The 21841-nt window shown below is 45.5% G+C and overlaps 1 long non-coding RNA gene across 1 annotated transcript in view; it reads right to left on the bottom strand.

The window, feature by feature from the left end:
- Nucleotides 1-21841, bottom strand: part of LOC311583381 — an 80761-nt gene that overhangs the window by 47013 nt on the left and 11907 nt on the right. The window contains exon 2 of the long non-coding RNA XR_014774482.1: nucleotides 13654-13741. This is a non-coding gene — a long non-coding RNA (uncharacterized lncRNA). The remainder of the gene's footprint in view (nucleotides 1-13653; nucleotides 13742-21841) is intronic.

The following is a 21841-nucleotide window of genomic DNA, read 5'->3' as shown; positions in this document are numbered from 1 at the left end:
GGAGCAGGAGGAGTGGGGAGAGGAAGAAGAAAGAAAGGAAGAAAGATCTTTTGAGATGGCTTAGCAAGTACAGGTGTTGGCTGCCAAGGTCAGTTTCTAGGTCCCACATAGTGGAAAGAAAGAACCAAATCCTACAAATTGTCATCTGCCCACCCCCATGTATGCTGTGGCACATATGCTACCCCGTCAATGCTGACGCCCAAATCAATGTAACTTTAAAAATAGAAAGAAGGAATGATTGGGTAACTGAGTAACCCCGTAGGTGATTGGGCCTGCAAGGTCAGTCTGGGTCCACAAATACCTCACAATAAACACCTATCTTGTGCCTGCTGTGTGCATTACTATAAGTCTTGTCTTCTCCATTTCATAAGGAAACATCTTGTATGAAGCATGGGTGAGCCCATTGGAGGATCCCATAAACTGCCTAACTCCACTGGGTTTAGGGGAAAACATATTTTTCACCAGGGAGAAACAGACCCCAATTAGCATTTCTCAAGCAGAACACCATGGGTGTTTAATATGCAAACTCTACAAGACACATGATCCTCAAGGTAGCATTCACCCACCACTGTTCACAAAGGAAAACACACTTCCATTCCCAATAGCAGTACATGGTACTCTCAAGAAAACGTACAAGGAAAGAGTTGAGCCACCCTGTGACTAATCAGTATATCAGATGGATGCGCAGATATTTTTTAATTACAGTTATTTATTGTGTGTTGGGGTATGGTGCAGAGTGTGCCCCAAGTTATACATGTAGAAATCAGAGGGCAACTTGCAGGAGTCAGCTCTCTCCTTCTACGATGTGAATTCCAAGGAGTAAATTCAGGTTGTCAGCCTTGGTGGCAAGTATCCTTACCTGCTGAGCCATCTCACAGCCCCAACAGGAAGATGCTCTCAAGATGAGCGATGACATAATGGCCCAGAAGCGATGACGCTAGACTCTTGGTAAGCAGAAACAGATTGCTGCATCCATGTCAACTGTATGGGCTTCTGTAAGCAAACACGGAAGCATCCTACAGTCTAGCAAGACAGCTTCCTAAATGAATAGGTCTTTTGTCTCTTCTTAGTGATAAGAAATTGATCAAAGGTCAAAGGACCCCCTTTGACCCCTGGAGTAGAGCATCCGAAGCTGGGGAAGTGGACTGTTTATGCTGGTGGAAGGCTGAGAGATGAAAAAAGAGAGGCTCATAAGATTTTAGCCACCCAATTCCATCTCTACCTTGAAGCTACCACAAGCCACTACGCTTTAGTGAATAAGGGGGTGGGTGTCTTGGGGGGGCTGAGAAATGAAGGGGAAAGGAGACACGGTTTCAGGAGTGCACCTTACCGAGGCTAGGACTCCTGGAGGCACCTGTGTGGTCCAGTGCAGGAGAGCTCCTGCATCTGGAATTGAGATGCAGAGGGCCAGTGAAACAGATGTGGAGAAAGGAGAGTCTTTCAAGCATACAGGATGGTGCACCTTAAATGAGCAGCTACTGTGTGAAAGCCTCGGTGTAAGGCACTGGCAATACAGAATGGAAGACAAAATTAGCCCACCAGTAAGAACAACAAAGGACAACATACAACAAAGTACAGGAGCTTTGTAGTCTGGTGAAGGAGAAATACAGTCAACAAATAAATACACATGTACTTTAGAAGCATGCAAGGACAGGGAAGATGACTAAACTTGTTTGAGGTTCGTCTGTGCTTTCTTTTCCCGAGGACTGAAAAGAATCCCAACTAATGCAAGCAGATTGGCTGAAACTTTAAAGATGCAGAGAGGGTGTACAAGTCCAGAGCCACATTATCATGGGGCATCCTTACCCTGCCTCTTCATGGCTGCTTGTTAACCCCTCTGCATGTAAACTAACATCTTTATGACTGTAGTGTAAATCCTCTGAAGGTTAAGAAGGCACCTGAGGCTGATAGAGACCCCTACACTTTGCATTAACCCAACATTTCCATTTCCTCTGATGTAGCTTTAAAGGCTTTGATTTATGACTTCCTTTGCTCTGTTACTTGAAGAACCTCGTCAAATTGCTTCCATATTGGAACTTGATTATTGGAGTAACCCCCAAAAAAATCTGTCTTCCCGGTGCATGGCCACTCATCTTTGGCTCCAGAATAAACTCTCACCCCTTGGGGGTTAGGGGTGAGCCTTGCCTTTGCACCAACAGGTTGGTAGACTGCTGTAGACTGTTTATTGGACCATGATGAAATGAAGGGGTTCAGAGGACAGCAGTGACAGGTTCAATGAGCTTCACCTTCAAAGATGATCCTAGTTGTACATGAAAGACCCAAAGTGTGAACCGCGTGGCAGGATGAAGCCAGGGTTAAGAAGCACTGAATAAGTCTAGGTCAGCTGCTCACTGAATAAGTCTAAGTCAGATGCTCACAGCCAACCATTCAAACCAGGGCCAGCAGCAGCAGCTATGCCCTGCATGCCCCAGAGCTTTGGAAATACCAACTCTAGGTTGTAGCTGGGGAGGACTTCAGTAGTCAAATGGAAGGAGTGGACCAGCCTGTAGTGCACAAAGCTCGGGGTCTCTCTCCTGACTACAGAAGGCAGGTGCCTCAACTCCTGCCAGGAATCCCAGCACTCTGGGAAAGAGAAAAAGGAGTACCATAAGTCCAATGTCATCCTTAGCTACCCAGTGAGTTGGTGCAAGGCAAGTCTAGGATTCAGGGACTATTTCAAGAAAGCAGAGGGAAGGAAGAAAGGGGAAGGAGAAGAAAGAAGAGTAATTAGTTCCCAGATTTGCATGAGGATTCCTGGGAGAGGGGCCCAGGGTCTGAGTTGTAATGGGACCTCCTAAAGAGGTCCCCAGGCAGAGTGGGGACAGGGAGGATGCTAGTCTGTGGTCCTGGTGACAGAGGAGACAGAAGGTTGCAGTGAGACAGGTTTTGGAAAAAAAAAAAAAGCAGATGAGTGGATCGATAAAGAACGGTGGCTACGTTTTGATAGATCTATATTGTGGAGTCTTATGGAACTATTAAGAATTAGATAATGCACATAAGCCAACAAGCACTCCTGATGTACTATTCAATAAAAAGGCAAACTGCTGAGTGCACATTAAAACAGCAGACGTCTAACTGCATTGGGTGTATGTTTGCATGTTTATATAGGATCAAGAGAGAGCTATAGGACCCCACGTACCAACCATTTAAGTATGTCCTTTGATCAGTGCAAGGCAAGCAGGTGGCACTGTGACTAGGACTCTCCTCTGAAACTCTGGGAGGAGGCATTTCAGAGAGGCTTATAACCCTCCCTCGGGCTGTCCCATTAGCACCTTTTGTTGTCCTGTGCAAAATGAGTGTCTTAATCCACTTGTGGGAGAAGGGGACGGGGAAGGGCAAGAGGGGGGCTTGAGAAAGGATGGGTGGGAGGGGCTGGAAGGAGGGGAAAGTGAAGTAATTTTATTTCAATTAAAAACTTTTTTAAAGCAAGAAAAATTGGAGTGAGAGCTGAATCTAGGAAGGATTCTCTGTCCACCTAAGAGGGAATGGAATTATGAACACATACTTGGACAGGCTAGAAAGATCTGGGATCTTGACCTCCCACAAGGCCCGATTCTTTTCTCTTTCAAAAATGGGAGATCACTTTTGGTTTTCTGCTTGTTTGTTTGTTTTGTCCTGCTTTTTGAGACAGGGTTTCTCTTGTGTTGCACTTGCTGTCCTGGACTCACTTTGTAGACCAGGCTGCCTCAAACTCACAGCAATCTGCCTGTCTCTGCTTCCCTGAGGGCTGGGGTTAAAGGTGTGTGCCACCACGCCCTGCTAAAATGGGAAATCTCTAAGACTTCCTTTTCCTACATTCCTACATTTCCTACATTTCTGAAGCAGAGCACAAAGACAGTGATAGCAATCTTGGGCTACATGCCTTCCCATCAGCCAAGTTCAACTGGCTTACAGGTGAAATTTACAGTCTTAGATTGTGGCTTCCTAGAAATCCCAAGATGGCCATAGACACCTCATACAGGAAGTTAGCCTCCCTCACCCCCTATTTTAGGTCAGTAACTGCAAGTAACTTCACTTTCGTTTGCCAGGCTCTGCTTCCTGGTGTGTGTGGGCTACAAGACGTTCTCACTAAGACTGTGTGCACAAGGAGCCACAGCACCAGGCCTCACTTACCCAGCCAAGGGATCTCCAGGCCTGAGTTCCGCCTTCCATGTTGCTGAGGCAACACAGCAGAAATTTATGCCCCAATTTCCACCCTGTTCTGTTCAGATTCCTGTGTGTTCCCTTTCTTGGGCAACTAAAGAAGACAGATGTACCTCCCCACTGCCCCTTGATACTTGCTTTTCCTCTTTTGTCCTTATGGGTCCCAACTTCAGAGAGATGCTGACAGAACACAGCTCACCTCTTGGCTTCAGGCTCCGCTCACAACATTCCACAAAAAGCCTTCTAGACAAATGGCATTCACCCACGACCTGCTTTTGGGGTCCACTCGACAAGGGGGCTCTCCAGGTCCTTTTCAATCAACTACATGTGCACTCTGGGTACCTTGATTTTTCTTAGGATTCCTCACCCTAGTCAAGGGTCAGCCATTGGCCGCGGGGAACATGGGGCATTGCCAGGCTCAAGATCTGTACTCAGGAGACTACCACCAACACCACAAAGGCCTACAGAGGAGGTCCTTATCGGTCCGGGAAGCATCAGTGCCAGGGCATGTGGTGGGGGAGGGGAGACGGGGCCTTTGGGTGGAAGCAACCCTCTAAGCTCAAAAGAAACAACTGTGCTGATTCAAAAAAAAAAAAATTTTTTTTCAAAAGCGCCTGTGGGTAAATTTGAGCTGCCCACAGCTCCCTAGGGGCATCAAGAACTTGCTGCCGAGCCATTTCTGTGGATTTCAGTCAAATCCTAATTTTAGTGTTCATTAAACATGGGTAATTCCCCAGCCTGTCCCTGCCTCACCTCATACACAGGGAAAGTCAGCAATATAGGTCAGAGAGGCTCCAAAAAACACTCTACATCAAAGGGAAACCTTTTTCATTATAAGTATTAACTTTATAAATAATGATGAACTTTAAAAAGTTTTACAAAGCTGCGGGGCCTGTGCAGGGAGAGTTGGCACTGCCCCTGGTCTCTGTGAATATTTGCAAGAGCGTAGTTCCTCGGGGAGGGGACAGGGCAGGGTCTGTGTTCTAGGAGATAACATGATGTCACCCTGTCTGCAGCCACTCTCCCATCTGGGACATGTTTTTCAGACTGATACAGCTGAAGTGTGTGATGTTGAAAGTGAGAAGCACACACAAACTCGTGTACGTGGACACACACACACACACACACACACACACACACACACACACACATACGCATCCATCAGGGACCTGCATTGTGTCATGACAACAAATGACTTAACCAGTGTTTGAGCTCATGTAGTAAAGGAACAAGAGGAGACATGGATACTAAGGTTATTTACCATTTCAGTGAGCATCTAAAAGCCATTCATTAGAATCTTCATAGCTTCATGATCACAAGGTGGCTGCGGAAGCACCAAACATCACTTTTCCCATAGAAATACTTACTTGATTTGACAAGCCTTAATCTTCCGACGATTAAGTGTCACATTGGACATTGCTCAGCAAGCCTTCTCTCTCTCTCTCTCTCTCTCTCTCTCTCTCTTATGTCTTTGTGCCTTAGTCCTTTCTTCCTTGTGCTGCACAAAAAAGCCCTGAGCATCTCTTACTAACTACACTGGTACCAGTTGCCAGATTCTGCTCCCCTCCCTGAGTACACCAAGCCTGCCCTTCAAGAAAGGACTTCACGTAGCCCAGGCTGACCTCAGACTCATTATGTCACTGAGGAGGACTGAACTTCTGATCCCGCTGTCTCCAAAGTACTAGGATCCCAGCAGTGTGTCACCACACCACCTTGTTGCAGCGCTGGGGATCAAAACCAGAGCCTCATTCATACTAGGCAATCACCCTGCCAACTCCACCTCCTACTTCATTTGTGACTATCACAGTGGTCCAGGATCATCCATGGATCTTCTCAATTATCCATTGCCACCCCCAGGACACAGTGAGGTGGGTGAGCGGAGACTTAGTCCACTGTCTCTCGAGCCCCTGCACTTTAGACAGGCCTGACACATCTCTGTCATCATCACTGAATAAACAAGAAGCTGAAGAATGGCCCAGGTGCCACGCTGAACTTGACAACTAGCTCTCTGAGTGGGATACAGACTCCACAAGCAAGATCTGCTGTCACCAGGGCATAGTCAGAAAGCTTCCAGATTGTTCTTGGGTGGGTGGGCTCATATGGACCAAAATGACCACACCTCCCGGCAAAGCTCCATGGGACTCACACATCCCAGAGGCTCCAGAGGTTAGAGCAAGCCTTCAAAGAGCCTGCTTTTAAATCACCTGTCTGCTTACAATCCCAGGACTGCAAATGAAGACTGATCCAGTCTTTAAGGCCAGCCTGAACTATATAAGAAGGTCCAGATCAATCTCATCAACAGAAAGTGACCTTGACTCAGATCAACTGCAAACCAGTTGTCTTGGTGCAGGATTATAAACCAGGCACCTGGGAGAGAGGGGGCAGGAAGATGGAACTGTAATGTTATCCTGGGCTACCTAGCAAGTTTGGGGCCAACCCGAGCTCCACAAGAGCCTGTCTCAAAATATCAAATACCAGAGGCGGGAAGAGGGTCCAGCAAACAGAAGGACCTGGATTCAGGCTTCTGGCCTTCATATAAAAAAGAGGCAGGTGTAGCACCAGTCTCAGAATCAGGGAGTGAACGGACAGAGCCGTGGAGGTCACTGGCCTCTAAGTCCAGCCAAATGGAACCAGGCTCAGTAAGAGACCATGTCTCAGAAAACAAGTGGAAAGGGCCTAAGAAAGACAAATTTAACCTCTAGCCTCCAAATGTGTGTGCAAACATACAAATGCATCCATACAACATGGTCACACACACATATACACAGACCAACAGAGGCTCTGTTTGGAGAGTACGAATATCTTAGCAACAAACTCCGGGACAGAGAGGCTTATGGGCACACAAGTGGGCATAGCAAGAGATTTGATCTTTCTTCACTGGCAGTCCCTTGTCAACTTCCAAGAAAGTATCTGGCTCTGCCACTGGAACTGGATATATCTGTGAGTGGCATCAAGCCCAGGGCATTGGAGCTTTCTCCACCTTGGAGTTGGCAGAGGCATGGGGCTCTTGGTAAGTAAAGAAAAGCAGGGGGTCTCTTTTCTTCCCCCCATCCATCCCTGTCTTCACAAGGCTGTGAAAACCAACTCAATCCCAGTAGAACATGGGACCAGGATGGCCTAGGTGTGTGGATAGCCAAAAGATGCTATGTCCACTAGATCTGAATAAAAAGGGGGCACTAGAAAGGGAGCATATCTGCCCACTGCCAAGGGGACAGCTTTGGGACCATAGATGTATGTTTGAATCCCAGCTCTGAGCTTCCTATCTCAGACACCATGGGGGAACTGATAAGTCTTGGTGTCCCATAACCATGCCTGGCACATTGGATTGTTGGATTGTTGTCTGGCTCCCAGGATGTGTTAAAAAAAAAAAGAAGAAGAAGAAGAAGAAGATGACATAAATAATGCATAAAGCTATTTTGTCAATGACAGGGAAGAGACCAGCATTTCCTGCCCGTGCTTGGTAGACTCTGCCTGAGCAATCCAGAAGCCACTAGTAGTTAGCCTGGGCAAGCCAGGTAAGGAACGCAGAGATGTGGAAGTACAGAAGTCTGTGTCTGTGTCTTTACTGGCTTGGTTCTGTATTGACAGCAGTTGGATCTAGTGTGAGTTTGTCTCCTGGAGGATTCTGGGTCCTGTCAAGCTGACAGTTGAGATTAAACATCACAAGAGTACAGTTCCTGATGAGCCAATCATCTTCCTAGTTGAGCTGCCTGTTTGCCTTATTGTCAAGGGCAGCCTGGGTTACATCTGGATTCCCTTGTCTGGGAGCCAATAGAGTTAAGGCACAGAGGTTATGTGCACCCCAGATCCAAGGCAGAGTTGGCCTCCAGAGCTCACCTGGAAAAAATCCCCCAAACCTCCCTAGAGAGAAAACATCATTACAGTACAATGTGTCACCAGTGGGGAAAGAACAGGCCCTTCCCTCAGAATGAAGCATCAAGTGCCATCTTTGTTTTTCAATATCTGTCCCTGCCCAAATGTCATTTCTGTTGCTGTCATGAAACACCCTGCCCTTCCCCAAAAAAAACTGGGGGAAGAGATGGTTTGTTAAGTTTGCATCTCCAGGCTCCAGCCCATGGCTGTGGAGAAGGGAGGCAGGAACTTGAAGCAGCTAGTTACACATACAGTCGAGAGCAGAAAGAACAAACACAGGCTCAGAACTCAGCTACATCTCTATGCTCTTGTTCATCCCATGGCCCCAGACTAGGGAATGGTGCTGCCCACTGTGGGCCGCACCATCCCACACCAACTGAGATAACCGAGGCAATCCACCCACAGGTGTGCTCACAGGTCAGGTGATCTAGACAGCTCCTCTCTGAGACTCTCTTCCCAGATGATTCAAGGTGTGTCAAGGTGGCCATGGAAACCAACCATCACCTTGCACTTCAGGGTATAAAGTACTCAAAGGTGCATCCTTCCACATCCTCCAACCTGGTACCCTCCCATCCCAGTGTATGGTTCAGTGGATAAAGGCGCTTGTTGTCATGTGCTAAGTGATCCCCTGAGACCCACATTGTAGCAAGAGAGAAGTAACTCCTCAAAGTTTTCCTCCAACCTCCACATGCACATCATGTGCCCTGACTTCATACAAGTTTGTGTGTGTGTGTGTGTGTGTGTGTGTGTGTGTGTGTGTGTGTGTGTGTGTGTGCACGAACAAAATACGTATAAAGCTGCTATGAGGATGCTAAATAATTGACTGAAAAGGCAGGCAAACTAACTAACACACAGGAAGCAACCCCTAAGCACAAGAGACTTTACTGTTCTTGTTCATTTTGCTCTTTGTTAATAACGTGGAAGGATGGAGGCGCACTCAGCAGGCAGAGGTAGAAGGATCCGGAGCTCAAGGTAATCATCCTCTGCTTACGTGGCAAGGTCAAGGCCAACTTGAAATACATGAGGCCCTATCTTAAAGAAAAATGAAAAGAAAAGAAAAAGAAAGTCAGTGTGCAATAAAGCTCTTGACTGCTGGAAATGTGTCTGTTAGAAAGAGGCAGACTTTTGACTAATTCATTTATTGAAGCTCTGGTGTGACATTCTGCTTTAACCTCAGTTGTTGCTACAGACTGAAATGTTAGGTGATTATGACATGTTTATAATGGGAAATATTTATTTACCCATCGTGTTTTTGCTCTAGGAAACGGAAATTTATTTATCACGTAACTACCATGAGTGTACTGAAGTTAGTTTAATTATCTCCAAGATGAAACAGCCGGTGCTCTCGTGGGAGTTATGAAACAATGCAAAGAGCCAACAGAAAACATTTCTCTTCCACCTTTGTACAAATTACAGTCCAAGTAAAAATAAATGGCAGCTATAAAAGAAACACTTGAGAAATAGCATTGCCTTATGCCTTTTGCTCATTCATGCACAGAATAACAGCAAGAAATGGATTAAAAACAAACTCAGACACTGTACCGTTTACACAGTGAAGGACGCAGACTGTGAAAACCTTTCACGTGGCTCTACAGTACGAATACAGAGTCAGAGGATGTAGCTTAGTGAGTAGAGCCCTTGTCTAGCTGGCAGAAAGCCCAGGGTTTCATTCCTGCTACCTCAGAAAGGGGGCATAGTGGTGTTTCCTGTAAATCTAATACCTGGGGGATACAGACAGGCAAAATAGAAGTTCAAGGTCAACCTGGGCAAACCTAAAAAGTTTGAGGGTAGCCTGGGACACATAAGACCCTGGCTCCAAACAAATTACAAATGCATTAAGATAAAAGTGACCACTGAAAGGTATAATATACGGAAAACCACACCCAGCTACAGAGCAAAAGATGGCAATTTGCTTTAGTTCACTTCCATAGGTACAAGAAGCACATGTTGCTATGTGATAAACCAACCCAAAGGTAGTGGTTCAAGGCCTTTGTCCACCAGTCCTGAAAGCTGCATCAGGTGGGTGAATGGTACTAATCTGAGCAGAGCCTAGTTTCACCATGACAGATGACCTGGCAGATCACCTGAGCTTGTTTTTCGAGGACACACTTAACCAGGCTGCTAGGTGGCTTGTCGTCTGTGACCTCAAGTGGGTGGTAAGAACCAAGTGTCTTCATCATGCAAGCAACCAGACCAGGTGTGTTCACATGACAGAAGTGTCCTTCCTTCCACGACAGAGAGGATTTCATCCGAACCTCAAGTGGCACATCATCACTTCCACCCAACTCAGCTGGCAAAGCAATTCTAGCAGCTAGCAGCTCTAGGACTTTGTCCCCTAAGGGAGAGGGTGCAGAGGAATACTGCAAAGAGTACAGGCAGGTAGAGAAGGTACAAAGCTGGGCGGTCCTTGATTGCTGTTTGCAGCCAGTCACAGTTAAGGAAAGGATGGAACAAAGTAGAACCAGCTTCTTGCTATGATCATAAACTCTTTTATGGGCCGGAAGTTTTACTAACCACACATCTCGGCTAAGAAAGTCATATGACTTTCTTAGGGTAAGGTAAACATAAAGAATTAAATGAGAAAATGATCGGTACTCTAGGAGAACAGAAGAGAGGTCATTGCTGAGCCTAAAAAATAATCACAACTTAATATGTACACATGTACATACATACAAATACATAATATGTACAGAATCCACATGTGTGAATATTTATTCCTATATACTATTGAAATATATATGTATACACACATACATACACACACACACACACACACACACACACACACACACATACACACACATATATTCCAAGCAACAGAAAAGTGAGTTTTGCCTCCCAAATGTGAAAACATTCCCTTAAAATAATGATCTTCCTCTACTCTAGGAGAGAGTTTTTCTTTTATGCTACAAGTGATGATGAAAAATGGAAGAAGCTCCCTAGAAGTCAACTCACTTTCCTCAATCACAGGCATCAGAAGTAAGTTTGATCCTTGACAAAGCACCCAGGAGAAAATAAGACGCTCATGATAATATAACTGCAAGTTTACCCTTTCGCATTTTGCACACCATCATTACTATTAGCACCAGAGGCATCTTCACTGTTACCGTTACCATCATTTCCATGGCAACCATGACTACCCTCACCACCATCACCACAGCCATCACCATCTTCATCATCATTACTGCAATGGCTACTCAGTTTCTGCTTCTTTGGCAGCCATGTTGACTGGCATTCTGCCCACAGTGTGTAGAGTTGTAGACTCAAAGCTTCTCTACCACAGTGAAAAGAGGAAAAAACTCAGCCTCGATGGCATTACCACAGAAAATGGCTGTCTGGGAGGTGGAGAAGGCAACCATCTCTGCTTATGGGAGGTCTGCCTTTGTTCAGGACACTATGTCTTATGACCAAATTTATACATAGACAGGGTGGGGCCTGGAAAGAACACACATGTGCTACTGCCATACAGTGGAATGTTCTTTAGCAGTAAAAAGCAACAAAATGTTGACATATATTACAACATCACATGCGCATGGAAGAGGAAAGCTAGGACTGCATTTAGTAAGCTTCCATTTGATAGGAAATAGTCATGTGGTACAAATTCATTGAGACAGAAAGCAGATCAATGATGGCCTATGGCTTGGGATGGACGTGGGAATAAAGCATAGACAGGTGAGAGGAGCTTTTGGAATTGGTGAGAAAGTCTAAAACTGGCTTATGATGCTAGCAGGTTGTACCACTTTATAAATTAACCACCCCAGATCATTGCATATTTACAAAAATTGAATTTCATGCTATGCAAATAATACTTCAGAACAACTATTTGCAAAAAAAAATCAAGATAGAAAATCTGGGCATGTATCTGACTGAACAATCAGTTTACAGATGTATGAGTCAGTGGCTTAAAAGAAGACAAGTTTCTTTATCCATTCTTCTACTGAGGAACGCTTAGGCTGTTTCCATGTTTTGGCTATTATGAATAAGGCCTCTATGAATATGGTTGAGCACATGTTCCTGTTGTGTGGTCGAGCATTTTCTGAGTATATTCCAAGGAGTGGAATAGCTGGGTCTTGAGGAAGCCCTCTTCCCATTTTTCTGAGAAAGCGCCAGATAGATTTCCAAAGTGATAGTACCAGTTTGCATTCCCACCAGCAATGAAGGAGTGCTCCTTTCTCCACATACTCACCAGAATGTGGTATCACTTGAACTTTTGATTTTAGCCATTCTGATGGGTATAAGATGGAATCGCAGTGTCATATTGATTTTCATTTTTCTGATGACTAAAGATGTTGAGCATTTCTTTAAGTGTTTCTCAGCCATTCGGTGTTCCTCAGTTGAGAATTCTCTGTTTAGTTCTGAGCCCCATTTCTCAATTGGGTTATTTGGTTTGGTGGTGTTTAATTTCTTTAGTTCTTTATATATTTTGGATATTAGACCTTTGTCAGATGTAGGGTTGGTGAAGATCTTTTCCCAGTCTGTAGGCTGTCGCTTTGTTCTGTTGACAATGTCTACTGCCTTACAGAAGTTTCTCAGCCTCATGAGATCCCATTTATTAATTGTTGACCTTAAGACCTGGGCTGTTCAGGAAGGTGTCTCCTGTGCCAATGTGTTCTAGGCTCTTCCCCACTTTTTTCTCTAACTGATTTAATGTCTGTGGTACATTTACACTATGGAATACTACTCAGCTATTAAAAACAAGGAATTCCCGAAATTTGTGGACAAATGGATTGAAGTAGAAATGATCATAATGAGTGAGTTTACCCAGAAGCAGAAAGATTCAAATGGTATATACTCACTTATATCTAGACACTAGCCCAAGGCGCATGTCCCATGAAAGTCTTCACTTACCAGGAAAGTAGGTCAGAGGGGAGAACATCCTATGGAACTTTAGGTGAGAGAAGCATGAGAGAGTGGGGAAATGGAAGGATCCAGAGGGTCCTAGAAACCTACAAGAAGAACATTATGATGGGTGGATCTGGGCCCAGGGGTCCTGCTCAAACTATGACACCAGCCAAGGACAATACAGGAAGTAAACTTTGAACCCCTACTCAGATCTAGAAGATGGACAGGACATTCTCCAGAGTTGAGTGGAGAGTGGGGACTGACTTTCACACAAACTCTGGTGCCCCATTTTTTACCACATCCTCTAGATGGGGAGGCCTGGTGGCACTCTGAGGAAGGATAGCAGCCTACCAAGAAGAGACTTGATACCCTATAAGCATATACGGGGGGAGGAGGTCCCCCTCAGTCACAGACATAGGGGAGGGGAGTAGGAGAAAGCAGGAGGGAGGGAGGAATGAGAGGATACAAGGGATGGCCTAACAATTGAGATGTAATATGAAAAAAATTAATAAAATATTAAAAAATAAAATAGACCAGAGAGACAAAAAATATATATATAAAAGAAGACAATTAAGCAGATGGGCAGCCAGTTCCCACCGAGGGGTTGCAGACAGCCCACTTACACAGGCAACAGTCTTAAAGCACCCGATCGTCCCAGAAACCAGTGAAATGCAGCTAGAGCAATGAGACAGTGGGACCCCTTCTGCTCTCCTCGGAAACCAGAGTCTATTCCCATTTTGTGGCCAAAAGACAGAGACCCCAGAAGGCATTGGCCACTTGCCCAGGCTCACTCACTCAGTCCCACGATGAAGAAGTTACTTTCTCATGACTTCATGCCATGTCACCACCTGGCTCTTCAATGCTTCCAGTCTTACTCCAACACCTGTGTACAGAGCACAAAGCAATTGAGACGTTACAGATTGTGATGGGCTGGGCAGGCCCACTTAGTTCAGTAATGTGCGCCGGGGACATTTGTATTATTCCCATTAACACCTAATGGCCCATCAGGGCCTGCTATGGATTTTTTGTTTTTCCTCTTCATGGGTAGATATTGAGATTTCATTAATGCCAATTCATCACCAGAACCCTGTCCGGTGAATACAGCCATGATCACTGGAGAAACTGAAGTGTGTGAGCCTCTTGCTCGTTACAGTTCTTAGAAATGAGGTTGGACTCCTTCATCTCCGCCTATTCCCAACCACCTGGCAATGAAAGTCCTTAGCTGTTGCCTCAGCTGCACAGTTCACATGACCTGAGGCCAAGCAGGTCACTCCACCCCTCTTGAGCTTCAGTTTTCTTCTGTAGGGTTGATATTTTCTAATCTTGCCGACGGGAGAAATTCAGAGATGTGGTGTGTAGACAGACTGATGGACAAAAGCGATATGGAGGCAGAGTTACTGTGTACAGCTACCACCATCTCCATGACAACCATGACTACCCTCACTGCCATCACCACAGCCGTCACCATCTTCATCATCATTACCGCAATGGCCACTCAGTTTCTGCTTCTTTGGCAGCCAGGTTGACTGACGTTCTGCCCACAGTGTGTAGGTTTGTAGACTCAAAGCTTCTCTGCCACAGTGAAAGGCGAAAAAAAATCAGCCTTGATGGCACTACCACTGAAAATGGCTGTCTGGCAGAGGCAGAGTTCTCTGAAAGCAACGTCTACCTAACCTAAACTCCTCAGTCGCTGATCTCACAGGCACAGACCTGGAGGTGTCTAGTGTTAGGCTTTGACAATCCACTCCAGACATCAAAAAATACAACCAAGCTTAAGTCCATTTGAGCAAAAGTACACTGGAGTCGATGTGACTACAAAGAGCCCTTGGTGCTAGCCCGGCTTCTTTCCCAGGAAGCCTCTGGGTCTTCACACGGCTGACTGAAGAGCATAGGAGAGAAAGGAGAGGTGTGGAGTTCAGGAAAGTGCCTAGACTACTGTCCTCTGTGATTCCGGCACAGTAGTTGCTGAGAATAACCGTCTTCCTTACCTAATCTGCAGCTCATAACCTCTCCCTGGTGGTTTTGGTGGATTCACTAAAGTACAAGGACCCTCAGTGCAGAGGGTGGGCAGTGATGGGTAAAGAAGAAGCAGCCAAGGAGTTACCAAAGTACAAAGGCCCAGAGTCCTTGACATGAGACCCTGGAGGGGCTGGAAATGTGGCTCAGTTGGTAAATTGCTTTTCTAGCACTCTCAAGGCCCTGGGTTCCATCCCCAGGGCTGAGTATCATCCTGAAGTGTCTGGTACAACAAGTGTTTGAACTTGACCCAAATCCTATGCGTGCATCAGGAGATCCATTTCTTCCCTTCGGGCATCCAAACACTGTGACTGGACTGGAAGAAATGAAGCTGGTGGGTGCAGGGTCTGAGTCAGCAGTGTGTGTGTGGGGGGGGGATAAAAGGCCTTTTCTGAGACAGGGTTTCAGTGAAAGGGCTCTCTTTTATTGCGGGGGGGGGGGGGGGGGGGAGTAAGGACCATACAAGCCTTGAGGGAGTGGGTAGGGGTTTTCTTTAATTGTCGGGAAATAAGGGCTATATAAACCTTGAAGGCGTGGGTAGGGCTCTTCCGGGTGGGTCTACATCATTGACTGGGAATGTGTCATTTGCAGGTAGAGGAATTCCAGGTGTGAGCTGAATATGTCCTTATAAGGAAATTGGAAGTTTTAACCTGAAACCTGGCCCCCAGGATACACTACCACCTCAAGGGTGGCAGAGACAGGGGGCCCCCACCATGCTCCCCCCCAAACCCCTGGCATGCCCCATACAAGACTATATGTCCTGGGACATGCAGACCCAGAAGAGGGAGGGAGCAGTTCTTACTCCTGCTGGTATCAAAATAAGATTTTTGGTGTTTGGACACATCTTGACCTCACTCTTGCTCTGGGCCAGTTCCCCTGCTCGCACAGCTCACCTTCCCCACACCCCTTGCCTGTGTATCACCCTGAAATGTCTGGCATACAGGTGTTTAAATTTGATGCAAATCCTATGTATGCATCAGGACAACAGAGAGTGAAGGACACTCTAAGGCCTGGTCAGACTGTCATTTGCACCCTAGAGGGAGGTCATCAACTCTGACCACAGCTGAGCCTATGCCCAGTTCTTATTTCTTCTTCTCTATACTTTTCCTTCAAAGATGCTTGAAAGAAGACGACTCTCTGTGGGTGGTGGGTCATCTGGCATCTCCCCTATGCAAGATAAGCTCCAAGGGCAGGGGCCTCACCTGCTTCTTCATTACCACGGCCGAGGCACTTCATACAGTAAGACACGAGTTGATAAGTGAATTAATGAGGCTGCTGAATGTCATTCAAGTGAGTACTCCAAAAATTCGTGTGTTGAAGCCTGAACTGCAAATTCCTCTGCTAAGGGTATGTCAGGGTGGGGCCTTTGGGAAATGCTTAGCACCAGATAAGATCAAGAGCATCAGTCGCTCATGAGAAGATGAAGAGAGATCTCAGCCAGCACTAGGAGTTCTTTATCTCCATGTGGTATCTTGCTTTGTGCTATGATGTAGCAAGAAGATCCTCGCCAGAGGCCAAGCAGATATGGCACCACATTCTTAGGCTTCGCAGCTTTTAGAAACAAGAGCTAAGGACATTTAATTTTTTAAATCCATTTCTTTTTGTTGTTGTTTCGTTTTTTTTGTTTTGTTTTGTTTTGTTTTGTTTTGTTTTTTGAGACAGGGTTTCTCTGTGTAGCTTTGGCTGGCCTGGACTCACTTTGTAGACCAAGCTGGCCTCGAACTCACAGCGATCCTCCTGTGTCTGCTTCCCGAGTGCTGGGATTAAAGGCATGTGCCACCACACCTGGCCCCCATTTTTTTTTCCGTTTCTTAATCCCAGGGGTTTTGTTATCATAACAGAAAACAGACAAAGATACAATGCACAGCTGGGTGTGGGCAGTTCAGGTACACTCAAGAGTGTTTCATTAATAGCATAGCCTTCAACGTCCAAGTAATTTATAAATCCAGGCAGTCCTCAGATTCTTTGTCTCCTTTTCTACTTTTGCTTCTGTTTTTGTAGCAACTACCACTAGCAAAAGCAACTAACTAAGGGGAATGGTTTATTCAGCTTACACATCTCTAGGTCACAGTCCATCACTGAGGAAAATCAAGCCGAAACTCAAGAAGGAACTTGAAGCAGACATCACAGAAGGATGCTGCTTGTCGACTCACTCGCAGGTTTATGCTTGGCTGGCTTTCTTATGCAACTCAGGACCACTTGCCCAGGGAATGGTGCCACTCACAGTGGACTGAGCCCTCCTACATCAAGTACCAGTTAAGACAGTGCCCTATAGACATAGCCACAGAGGACAATCTGATCGAGGCCAATCCCTCAGTTTGAGACCCCTTTCTCAGATGACTCTAGACTGTGTCAAGTTGGTAACTAAAAACTACGTAGGACATCTCCTTAAATAATTTCCACATTTTTTTTTTTTGGAGACAAAGTTTCTCTGTGTAGCCTTGGCTGTCCTGGACTCCCTTTGTAGACCAGGCTGGCCTCGAACTTACAGTGATCCGCCTGCCTCTGCCTCCCGAGTGCTGGGATTAAAGGCGTGCGCCACCACGCCCGGTTCAATTTCCACCTTCTTTACTCTCCTAATTCTAGCAATTCTTTAAAGAAAAATTCACTATGTGTCTGCACATGACTCATCAAAGACAAGACCACCGCTGAGCAACTTCTAAGACAGTGCATGACATAGAGTTCAAATCTAAATTTGATTGGTGCCTCCAGCAGATACATTTGACACAATCCAGAAAAACAGAGGAGGAGGAAAATAGAGTGCGCAGGCCTCTTATCAACAAATTGTATTTTCAGATCATCATAAATATGGACTGCACACAAAGAAGAGAAAGGATAAAGGCATGCCTTCATGTGGGACCTTAGAATTTGAGGTGCTTCAAAACCCAAAATAATCAGTATTTCATTGAGGCTATGGGCAATCCCAAGACTGTGTTAAATGATGTCATGAATTACACAGCCTGAAAAGATAATTGGGACAAGAGAATGTGGACTTTCAAGGGAATTTCACATTCAGTGTGGCTTGTCAGAGTTAGAAGGTGCTGGTAAAAAGGTCAAGAAACCAAGTGGTTAAGTCAGCCACGAGCTCTCCCCTGACCTCCCTCTCTCTCACAGAGTCACTCAACAAAAACATGAAAGAGTGGGACTATTTCAGGGAGCCAAACTTATAAAAAGTCCCATGTAAGAAACATAGATTCTCACAGGGAAATAGATAATAACCAAGCAAATGTGCTGGGTGTTGGAAAGTACTGTGAAAATAAAACAAGGCAGGGATGGAAGAGAGAAAACGTCAGAGATGGGGTATCAACTGAAATATGGTAAACAGGGAAGGCAGTGGGGATTACAGACCAGATGGTGAGGGCCTCTGGGGCCTCAGAAGCCACGTATGTGTTCTCTTGGAGAACACTCTAGAACTCGGGGCATGGAACAAGTTTGCCTGTGCCACTTATAAAACACAGGGCCACTGTATGAGCTGAGCAGAGAGACTGGGCACAGGGATGAGTAGACTATGGTAAGCATGGGGCAACAGAGACTAGGGGAGTATGAAGGACATCTGCTGAACGAACAAGAGTGAGAGAGCCATTAGAGAAAAACACAGAACAAAAATACAGTGTCTACACTGTCTAATCAGAAAGGTAGCAGATATATAACAAATAAGCAAAGCAGTAACTAATGCGTGTGTGTGCATGTGTGTGTGTGTGTGTGTGTGTGTGTGTGTGTGTGTGTGTGAGAGAGAGAGAGAGAGAGAGACAGAGAGACAGAGAGAGAGAGAGACAGAGAGACAGAGAGACAGAGAGAGAGACAGAGAGAGAGACAGAGAGAGAGACAGAGAGAGACAGAGATAGAGAGAGAGAGAGAGAGAGAGAGAGAGAGAGAGAGAGAGAGAGAGAGTGTGTGTGTGCACATAGGCATATGTGAGACAGGCCTATTGAGGATGTGTCAGGGGCAACTTTTGAACATAATCCACCACCACCCTTTCTTGAAACAGGGTCTTTCTTTCAGTGGACTGGAACTCACTAAGTAGGCTAAGCTGGCTGTACCTGCCTCCCCAGTGGTGGGACTACTGCACATACAAGCCTGGATACTCCAGGAACTAAACTCAGGACCTTGTATTTACAGGCCAAGTACTTTACTAATCAAGCCATCTCTCCAGCCCTCCTGTCACCTACCTGTATAAATCTGTGAGTGTTTGTATGGACACTTATAATTTAATATCACCTACAGTAATCGGCATGCTAGCAGGAGGTACCTCACATGTGCTCTGGGAATGTAGTACAATGAGCTTTCTGCTCCCCACTTTTTCTTCTGAACTAGGGACAGAGACGGATCTTCATGAGTGAACCCGTCTGTCATCAGAAATGAGAGAAATTGTCATCTCAAGACAGCAAATAGGTTCCTTGATATTTTTAGGGCTCGAGCAGCTGAACTTTTTGAACTCAAAAGTGTGCCCTTGATCAAAGAGACCAAAGGGATTCTTCAGCCCAGAGAGCTGTGTCTCTAATAGGATTATGCCTGAGTTTAAAAAAAAAATAAAAAAATAAAAAGGCAGAGCTGTTTCTAACTCTAGACACTCTGGGACTGAAGTTTGCCTCAACGAATGATGTACTTGTGTGTGTGTGCGTGCGTGTGTGTGTGTGTGTGTGTGTGTGTGTGTATGTGCGTGGTGCGCACATGCCCGTGCACCTACCTGCACATGTTTGTATCCATCTGCATGAGCACTATATATTTACATTTACATCGTTTCAGGCAAATACCTATATAATGATAGGCCAGTGCATACCCAGTATTAGGGTTGGGCAGATACAGATTAATGTAATATAGTTTTGCCTTCACATTACTCACAGAGAGAACTGGGGAAAGAAGAGAAAGTAGAATGTAAACTATAGAGGAAGAAGAAGAAGAAGAAGAAGAAGAAGAAGAAGAAGAAGAAGAAGAAGAAGAAGAAGAAGAAGAAGAAGAAGAGCCACAGCAAGGAGGGATAAAGGACGGTGAAGCCACCTCACCACCTCCCTCCCGTGATCAAGGAAAACAACAAAGAACAGGTGAGTAGTGACTGAATTGCAGGCTGAATGTTTCAGCTCTCTCCCTCCTTCCTGCTCGTCAAGCTATAGCCAGCTTATCTCTCTATATTTGCTTAATAATCTCTCCCTCTGGAAAGCCTTTCCTTTTTCCTACCATGCCCTACTCTGACAAAACACCAATATTTTTCTCGGCACCTTGGTGTCCCACTCTTTGGGGCCCTGTTGCTGAGGTGCCAACTGCTGCTGCTTTGTGGCTTAGCAGACACCACAAAGGGGTTCTCCTACCAATACAGAGTTCAAATACTTGAAACGAGCTTCAGACGCTCAGTCAAGGTGCTGTTTGGGCTGGTTTCACTTAGAAGTTTCCAGTGAAGAATCCTGCCCCCACCTTTTCCAGCTTCTGGGTGCCACCTGCATTCCTGGGCTTGTGCCTACATCACTCCCTCACTCCAATCTCTGCTTCCTCCCTTACTTCTCGCCTTCTTTGGCTGTCATCTCTCTCTCTCTCTGGAGAAATCTGAAGCCATTTCTGACTCCTACCCAGATCCTCCCCTTTATCAAGATTCTTACTTTAATTACATCATCAAAGGCCCTTTGCTCTCTAAGGAGGGTTCTAAATGTTATCACAAAAGTATTTTGGAGTATCATTAGATTACGTACTATATTCGCATCCTGGCTTTGTTAGGAATGTCTTTACATATAAGTGACAAAAGTCTAAGCTAACCCTGCCTAATTTTCCTCACGTAAAATAAATCTGGAAGTAGCAAACTCACTTCAAGAACAAAGGCAACACAAGCAACTCTGAAATTGCCCTGGCCACTCTCTCTTGGACATGAGATGGTGCCCACAGCTTTGGGCAGTACTGAGAAGAAACTGTTTGCAGTGACATCACCCAAACAAAGCATTCACATATACACTGGGGAAGCAAGGCTTTCCAGGAACCCTCCCAGGACACATACCTCATGCTGCCTCATCCAGGCTTACATCTTAGGTACAAGGAGCCACCTCCAAAGCTATACATGGTCATGTCCATTTTCTTGCTATTGGCTCCAGCAATCCATTAAAGTCAACCAAATTTCAACCCAACTTCAATTCCAAAAGAAGAAAATTAGACTCTGTCTCTTGAGTGAAAAAGAACCAAAAATGTTATAAATGTGCCTTAAGTTGCCACACACTGAGGTTGCTTTTACACTTGGACAGAGACTCTACTCTGGAAGTCATTAATAAGGGCCTTAAATGGGAAGAGATATGTGCCTGAGTAAGGTGGTATTGGCAGATACAGTTAACAGCTGCATGGTTTGAACAGGTAGAAGATTCTTGGATGGATAAAATATACATACAATGATAATGTGTTACTTCATTGTGCTTTTTCTTTTAAAGGTGTTATTTTATTTTTGATTACGTGTATAAGGAGGTTGAGTTTGTGCACATGAGTGCACATGGTTGCAGAGACCAGAAGAGACCCAGAAGCTAGAGTTACAGGTTATGCTGAGCTGCCTGGTGTCAGTTCTGGGAACCAAACCCACGACCTCTACAAGAGCAATGCATTCTCCTAAGTAGTGAGCCGTCTCTGCAGCCTCCAACAACATCCACTGCATCTCAACAACTTCCTTGTAAAGTCGACCCTTACAGTAGGCCCAACCGGCTATTGTTCAGAAATGCTCTACTGGACCAAAGGAGACACATTCCTGTTGCTGCCTCGCATTGTGCTGGGTCGGGTGAATTGCTTCAGCCCATGAGAAGGTAACAAAAGGGGTCAAAGGGCTTAACTGATACCGCATGTATGATTGGACCTGCGCTCTGACCCTTCTTCCATCACCATGACAAGAGTATGCATCAGCCAGGCTTCCACCACAAAGAGGATAAGGAGTGATACCCAGCCAACCTGAAAGTCACATGACTGAGTTCAACCCAACCGGGAAGAGCCAAAAAGCACAGATGACTCC

This window comes from Acomys minous (assembly GCF_964271855.1).
Source record: "Acomys minous genome assembly, chromosome: 14".
NCBI classification, from domain to species: domain Eukaryota; kingdom Metazoa; phylum Chordata; class Mammalia; order Rodentia; family Muridae; genus Acomys; species Acomys minous.
This window is presented reverse-complemented; position numbering and strand designations above follow the sequence as displayed.